At 32.6% G+C, this 7,377-nt stretch overlaps 1 long non-coding RNA gene across 1 annotated transcript; it reads left to right on the forward strand.

Moving 5' to 3' along the window:
- The first annotated feature begins 2,186 nt into the window (after positions 1-2,186).
- LOC128286754 (uncharacterized) lies at positions 2,187-5,780 on the forward strand. The gene is made up of 2 exons (XR_008277444.1): positions 2,187-2,417; positions 5,539-5,780. It is a non-coding gene; the product is annotated as an uncharacterized LOC128286754 (long non-coding RNA).
- Positions 5,781-7,377: the final 1,597 nt, after the last annotated feature.

A 7,377-nucleotide genomic window follows, 5' to 3' on the forward strand; every position in this document is an offset into this window, starting at 1 on the left:
TAACATCAGGAGTTGAGGCTTCTTCACGAGCACAAATAAAGTAAGCCCATGCAGGAGCTCGAGCTTTATATCGTACACTTCCATCTTTTGTTGCACCTCTACTGACTCCAGTAGTACCACTATTTCCTGGTTGTCTTGCTCTCGTAGAAGTAACTACTGGTTTCATATTCTGATCTTTGTTTTGGTCAGGTCGATTTGGACAATCTTTTTAAAAATGATTAAAATATAAACAATTGAAACAAGATCTATCCTTCAACCTACACAGACCAATGTGGTTTCTACCACAGTGATTACATTTAGGCATATTCATATTGTCACATTCCAAAAACCAGGTTAGTAGAAATTGGGTTAATGAACCGATAGAGTGGTCACTCAAATTTTATTTATTTATTTTAGATGATCTTTTGATATTAATAAATATCAAGTATAGTGGTTGAGTAGTGGTAGAGTTGTCCATGATGACTTGTGTTCAAATCCCTTCCCTCACATTATTTTCTATGTAGTGTAATTTTGCCTCAAACCTTAGTAAAGGTCACACCATATTTTTAGAATAAATGTGGTAGGAATTAAAACAATGAAGTGAAGTGATCAAGTGGTTAAGTGGTTAAGTGCTTCTATGTTATCCTAGAGGTTCTAAGTTCAAATCCTCTTGTTCTCATTATTTTATTTAATTTGTTCAACACAATTTCCATATGCATAATGTGTTTTCTGTCCACCCCATTGTTACCATGTTTAAGAGGATTCCTTTCCCTCTTTATGAGTCAAACTTACCATAAGTTAAGGTAAAGGTTCTTATGTTCTCTCTCATTCCTTTCACTTCATCTTTGCCAAAAATCAAGTGTTGACCATAGTAAAACATCCCATTTTCGTCAACCTCTCGTATTCCTCCTCTTTTCTTTTCTTTTTCCTATCCTCTCCATTTCATTTTCTCCCATTTTTGAAAAAAACAACTACCACCTTCAACCACCATATAAAATTCCTCTACTGCGAGTTATACCTTCACCACATCCACACCACCATCCAAGGTTCTTTTCTCCTCATCTTTTTTTTCTATCACCTCCCTTCACTGCTACTGTCGCTGTTGTGAACCGATACGAACCATCGCGGGAAAACCTTTCCCTACCACTTTTTTTCTTTTCTTTCAATATTGTGACCGAACGCTTCCACTCTTTTTATATTTTTTTCTTACCTCATTGGACCACCATCTCCAATGCCATTTTTTCTATCGGGTTTTGGTTTTCCCCTTTTTCTTTCTCGTTTGATCTCTTCCATCTCTTCTAAGGATTCAATCATCCTATTTTATTTTTTTTGTGACCAAGACTTTTCAATCATATAATCCTTGTAGATCGTTAAACCTTTCCACTCCTTCGCCAAGTTTCGTCATCAATTTCGTTATGTTATCGAGTAGTGACCAAATGACGCTATCCAGAAAATCATTAGTGTGGTAATGAGAGCATCTGACCCAAGTTTTGATCTAAGGGTTCATAGTTGGTGAGATTTATTTCAATAATCAATCTTTAAGTAATAAACCATACCTGATGGATCTATACTAAAATACATATTTGGTGCATTAGATTCATGTACCGGGTTTAGATCCAAGGGAAATATCTTCTAATAAAATTATCATAATCAAATCTACAATATAAGGTGTGGGATTTAAATCTTTAATTTGAGTATAATATGTCACTTTCATTTTGAATTATATGATATTAAATAATTAATTGAGAGTACATTAAGTACTCAAAAAGGAGTTGAGAAACTCATCAAGAAGAAACCCAAGTAAGTGATCATAACCCATTAGTTTCATGAAAGGCATGTTTTGTGATGTGTTTGTAACAGCCCAAAATTGGGTGTAGTAGGAACAGTGGTTTCGGGACCACAAATCTAAAGTCAAAATAATTTTTTTATTATTTTATTAAAGTTTACAGCATGATAGAATCTTTGTGCAGACGTTTCGTAAATACATTTTGCCATTTGAGTGTTTAATTTGGTAAAAAGGATTAAACCGTGTAAAACGTAAAAGTTGAATTCTATAAGTTAAAGGTATTAAATGGTTATGAAAGTAAATAGTGGGAGACCTTAAGTGGTAAATATCCCATAAATGTTGGTAGTGGAATTTTGTGGCTTGTTATTGTTGAAATTATGATGTTATTAAAGGTTAGTTTTGTAAATTGGTTAATAAAGATTAAATATATAAAACCAAAGCCATTATTTTGTACCCATCCTCATCTTCTTCAACCGATTTTAACCTAGAAAAGCCATGGATACATCCGGCCAAGCTTGTGAGCTAAATTAGAAAGAAGAAGAAAGCTATTGCATGTTCATTTTGAGCTCAATTAGGAGCTGGTTCCATAAGAAATTCGGTGGCAGCAAGAAGAGGAAGGATATCGTTCAAGGGTGGGCTCGACTGCTGTTCAGTAAGTTCTTCAAAGGAAACTTTGTAAAATTTTTATGTATAAAATATATTTATTACATGCAAGTAATTTTCGGCTAATAGGACTGTTAAGTAGAGTTTAGTAGCTTAAAACACATGTTATTTTTACCAAAATACTGCAGTTAGAAGTGAAGAAAAATTTAGATGAAAAAATGCATAAGTTGCTGTTGAAATCTGCCACACGAATGTCTATTGCTTTAGCATGTAGTTGCTATATTGAAAGTGCAGTAAATTCTGGTGTAATTGGTCTGCTGCTGTTGTAAATAAGGAAAAATATTAGTTGTTAAATGTTAACCATATCTCTGTCTGAAAGAGATATTTGCGGTCCGAATGTTGGAAATTTCAACATTTAATTCCTCTTATTTAAACTGATTAAAAAATTGCTGTAAATGCAACATTTGTTTATGCTAATCACTCACCAATTAACTGATAGTGAGCTTAAAATTAAGTTGTCTGAATATGTTAAATTCACTGTTCAATGCACTACCATTTATGCTGTTTTATTTAGAAAATGTAGTTGTCCGAATCTGTTGATTTCACAGTTAAATTTAGATGTTGTTATACTGCCAATTGGTGTTAATTAAGTTGTCCAGTTTGGGTTAGTACTACTATCCGAATGTGATGTTGTTATGTTGATTTAGTAACTTGCATTGTTGATGATCTTACAATGTTTGAAACATAATATATATTAAGTATGATTTTACAAATTAAATGTCCTGTACAATTGATGAGTTGTTATATTAAAAATGTCTTCATTTACGTTCGATTTAAATGCTTAATGTGTTGCTGTAAAGTGCTAATTTGTTATCTTAAAAAAATGTGTTCACTCACATTAATTTTAGATGCTTAATGTGCTGCTGTAAAGGGCTGATTTGTTGTCTTGAAAATGTGTTCATTTACGTCCATTTTATATGCTTAGTGTGCTTTCCAGAAATTTATGTTTAAAGTTACTTCCAAGTTGACAATTGAAGTTAAAGAAAGAAGTATAATTCATTTTGTGGAAGGGATTTGACGTTAACTTACAAGTTGTTTAGGTTGTACTGCATGAGGGAGTTAAAGTAGTACTTAATACAGTTTATTGCTAATTGATATGCTGCGGTTATATTGTATATCATTGGCTGCCCAATTAGGACAAATTCATGGTGTTTAGCTAATTAAAATGTTTTTGATATAACGTGAATCATTGACTGTCCAAATTAGGGCATAATTACGGTATTAGTTAATTGAAATACTAATGTTGTGATGTGGATCATTGGTTGACCAATTTAAGACACTAATTGTATTTTAGTTATTAAATGTTGCTGTTAGGAGAAGGATTATTGCTGTCCAAAGCATGTAATTATGCTGTCCAAAAGTGGCATTTGTTGTGTCTATTTATGTTTCAAGATTTGGTCCAAATTTTTGTAACTAAATTGCTGACCAAATTAGTAATAAAAATATCTAATAAATGATTCAAAATTCTCCCTGGACATGAATGTTATGTACTGGTCAAATTGGTAACGATACTATCCATTTCAAGCTTTAAAGAATTATCCGAATATAATGTTGGTTAATGTATGGATATTTTGAGCAATTGTAAGTTCATATGATTTTTAATAATGCAATGTGTAATTTAATGTTATTGTCTTGATATTAAATGAGATGTAAGTTTATATGTAAGTAATACATCAATTTTACTTGTATTATGATATTTTATAATAATATTGGAAATATGTTTGTTGATAATTACTTGATTGGTGAAATTGTTGGAAAAGAGAGAGAAATCCCGATTGAACATTCAGAAAGATTGGATGATACAAATGGTACGTAGCTAGGTCACATGTATGGTGCTGAGTGCACATCATGTGTACAAGAGAGCTACGAGACATTATGATGTAGCTAGGTCGCATGGGAGATACTATGTGTACACCATGTAGACAAGAGAGCTACGAAATATATGTAGCTAGGTCGCATGCGTGATTCCAGGTGAAGGACACCATGTAGACAAGAGAGCTACGAGATAAACTGGCTAGGTCACATGAGTGGTACTAAGTGTTCACCATGTGTACAAGAGAGCCAAACTATATGATGGGTGGAGCTATGTGCTGAACCCACCAAGTATCAAGGATTGATTCGAAGTGTTCAACGGGAGACTTACTATGTACTGCTTTGTGAGTTTTGTGATGAATAAGTGCAGGAACTTGGTTATGTGAATGATGTGTTCATTAAGTGACCGGGATGTGGTAAGGTTATAAACAAGTAAGTTATACATGAGGATGATTTTATGGTGACCTTGTAATCATGAGCCTATACTTGTGATGTATGAAATGTGGTGAAAATGATTTGTGATATGTATGTTAAAATGAGGTTAATATAAAGAAAGTGTGAAAGAGTGAATTAGCAATAAAAGTGTTTTGGACAGTAGCAGTGATGTGACTTTGAAAAATCACCAAAAATAGTAGGAATTTAATTAGAGGCTGAATGAGATATTAAATTAAAGCTTAATGAGTCTTTTTTCATATAAAAGAAACAGAGCAAGCAAAGGAATTCTATATTTTTAGATATTTATATTTTTGTGAGACTAATTTAGAATGATTACGTGATTCCCTGTTCTGACTTGGTAAAATCATCATAAATTGTACAAAACTAATTATGGGGTATGGTTTATATGATTAGAAACCTTAATGAATCTATTTTTTATTGGAATAATCAGAAACATTATTTGAATTCTTTACAATGAGATAACAGAGTTTTTATATAGAGAGGTCAGAATTGTCAGACAGTGAAATAGATGAAAATTTAAGAAAAATCTGGTATTGATTGACAAAACAAAAAATTCTGAAAATTTTATGGTATAAATTTATATGATTCTAGTTTCAAGGAAAATTTACGAAAATTAATTTTGAGTTCTGTAGCTTAAGAAATAATTAAATTAGTGACTATGATTCAGGAAAACTGCCTTAGCTGATCTCGTGTAAAAAGATGAAATCATGTGATTAATGATTCTATTTTCTTGAGCATATTTATTGAGGAATGGGATAATATTGTTAATTTAATTGCTTATTATTACATATATGCCAACATACTAAGCTTTTAAGCTTACACCATTTTCCCATTTCTCTCAGTGTTGTCAGGTTGGCTCGGGGTTGAAGATCTTCGGAAGTATCATCACACTATTAGTTTATCAAATTAGAATAATGGTAATTCTTATTTATTGTCAAATAAGTGGCATGTATAGATAATTATTTATTGATATTAAGTAATATTATGATTTAGCCAAATGTATAGACTCATTTTGCTTCATTGTATATAGCCATAAGATTTGGCTCATAATGGTTAAAGTTATGTAAACTATTTTATGTATGCATAGATTAATGTCTTGGTGTGGCTAAGTTAAGAACACAAAAAGGGCTTGGAAAATAGCCTAATGTGATACACATGGGCTGGAGACACGGCCGTGTGTCTCGGCCGTGTGAAGAACACGGCCACCACACTGGTGTGTGGTCTAGTCGTGTGAGCAAGCCAGTAACTAGCTAATTTTTACACGGGGTTCAGACATGGGTGTGTGAAGACCACACGGTCTACTCACACGGTCGTGTCACATGCCATACGGGCGTGTGACCCTGCTTTGGTGAAAAATTTTCTAAGTGTCTGAAAGATTTCGGTTTGTTCCCGAACCAATTTCAATGATTGTTTTGGGCCTAGTAGGCCCTTTTAAGGGACAAATTATATAAGTTTGAAAAGTTTAAAATTTGATGAAATTTATGTCTCGGTTTTAAATGATTACAAGTACTCAAGTTCGGTAATACCTTGTACCCTGTTCCGGCGTCAGATACGGGTAAGAGGTGTTACAGTGTTGATGTATGTGATGATGACATGTGTGCAAATCTCATCTCTACGTTATATGATATATGGCTTATTTGGTATGCTGATGATTTTATGTCTATGTGATGTGATCCATGATTTAATATGAATAGTATATTAAAGCATGCTTAAGTGAATAAAAGCGAATATTATGTGATATATGAAAATGTCGGCATGTTTAAATGCATATGTGTAAATTTGAGAAATATGTGTTATGTGAGATTATGAGCATTATTACGTGAAAAATGTGAAAAGTGAATTATTTGTGTTAAATTTGAAAAGTGGCCATATCACATGCATTGGGTGGGTTTTGTGAAATGTGGAAGTTATGTGGTAGTTTATCTATGATTATGTGGCCGTTATTGGCAATTATGTGGTGGTTTGTCCATAATGTGTTATGTGGTCGTTTATCGACAATTATGTGGTGGCTTGTCCAGAAATGGAGTGTTATTGGATGAACGGGTTCTGGGGAACTTGATATTGGTGTGTAGCAGAGATGGGTAGGAAATTTTATAAAATGTGCATCGTTTTAAATTATACATCGACTTGTTTATGCATAAGTATCAGTGTTAGAACTTGTGATTATTATGATGATTGATATGTTGATATTGATAAGTTGTTATGTATGCAATTATATTTGTGATGATCTCACACTGGGCTTGTAAGCGCACCCATCTTATGTGTATGCTTCAGGTAATCCTTGTAATTAGGACTCGGATGCGGATTTTCGGTGATGCTCTCGGATGTGAAATTTTTAATAAATTATGGATTTTATATCATTTTATGAAATTTTATGGGCTTTGATTTGGGTTTGTTTTAATCACTTTTTGTGACTTTATTTTAAATTGTGGATTGTGGCATAAGGATTTTTCCTTTATGATATTTTGGAATTATCGCATGGATTGCTAATGTTGGATTTCAATTTTAAATGATCATTAAACATTTTTAAGAATTAGTATCCGCTGCAGATGTAATTTCAAAACTAAGTTATAATACAAGTATTTCAATAAAAAAGGAACAACTAATTTTATTGAAAAGAACATGGTATTTTCAAAATGACATACTTCAAGGACAAATGGCCTTTTCTGATGAAAACATTT

This window comes from Gossypium arboreum, chromosome 13 (assembly GCF_025698485.1).
Source record: "Gossypium arboreum isolate Shixiya-1 chromosome 13, ASM2569848v2, whole genome shotgun sequence".
Taxonomy (NCBI): Eukaryota; Viridiplantae; Streptophyta; class Magnoliopsida; order Malvales; family Malvaceae; genus Gossypium; species Gossypium arboreum.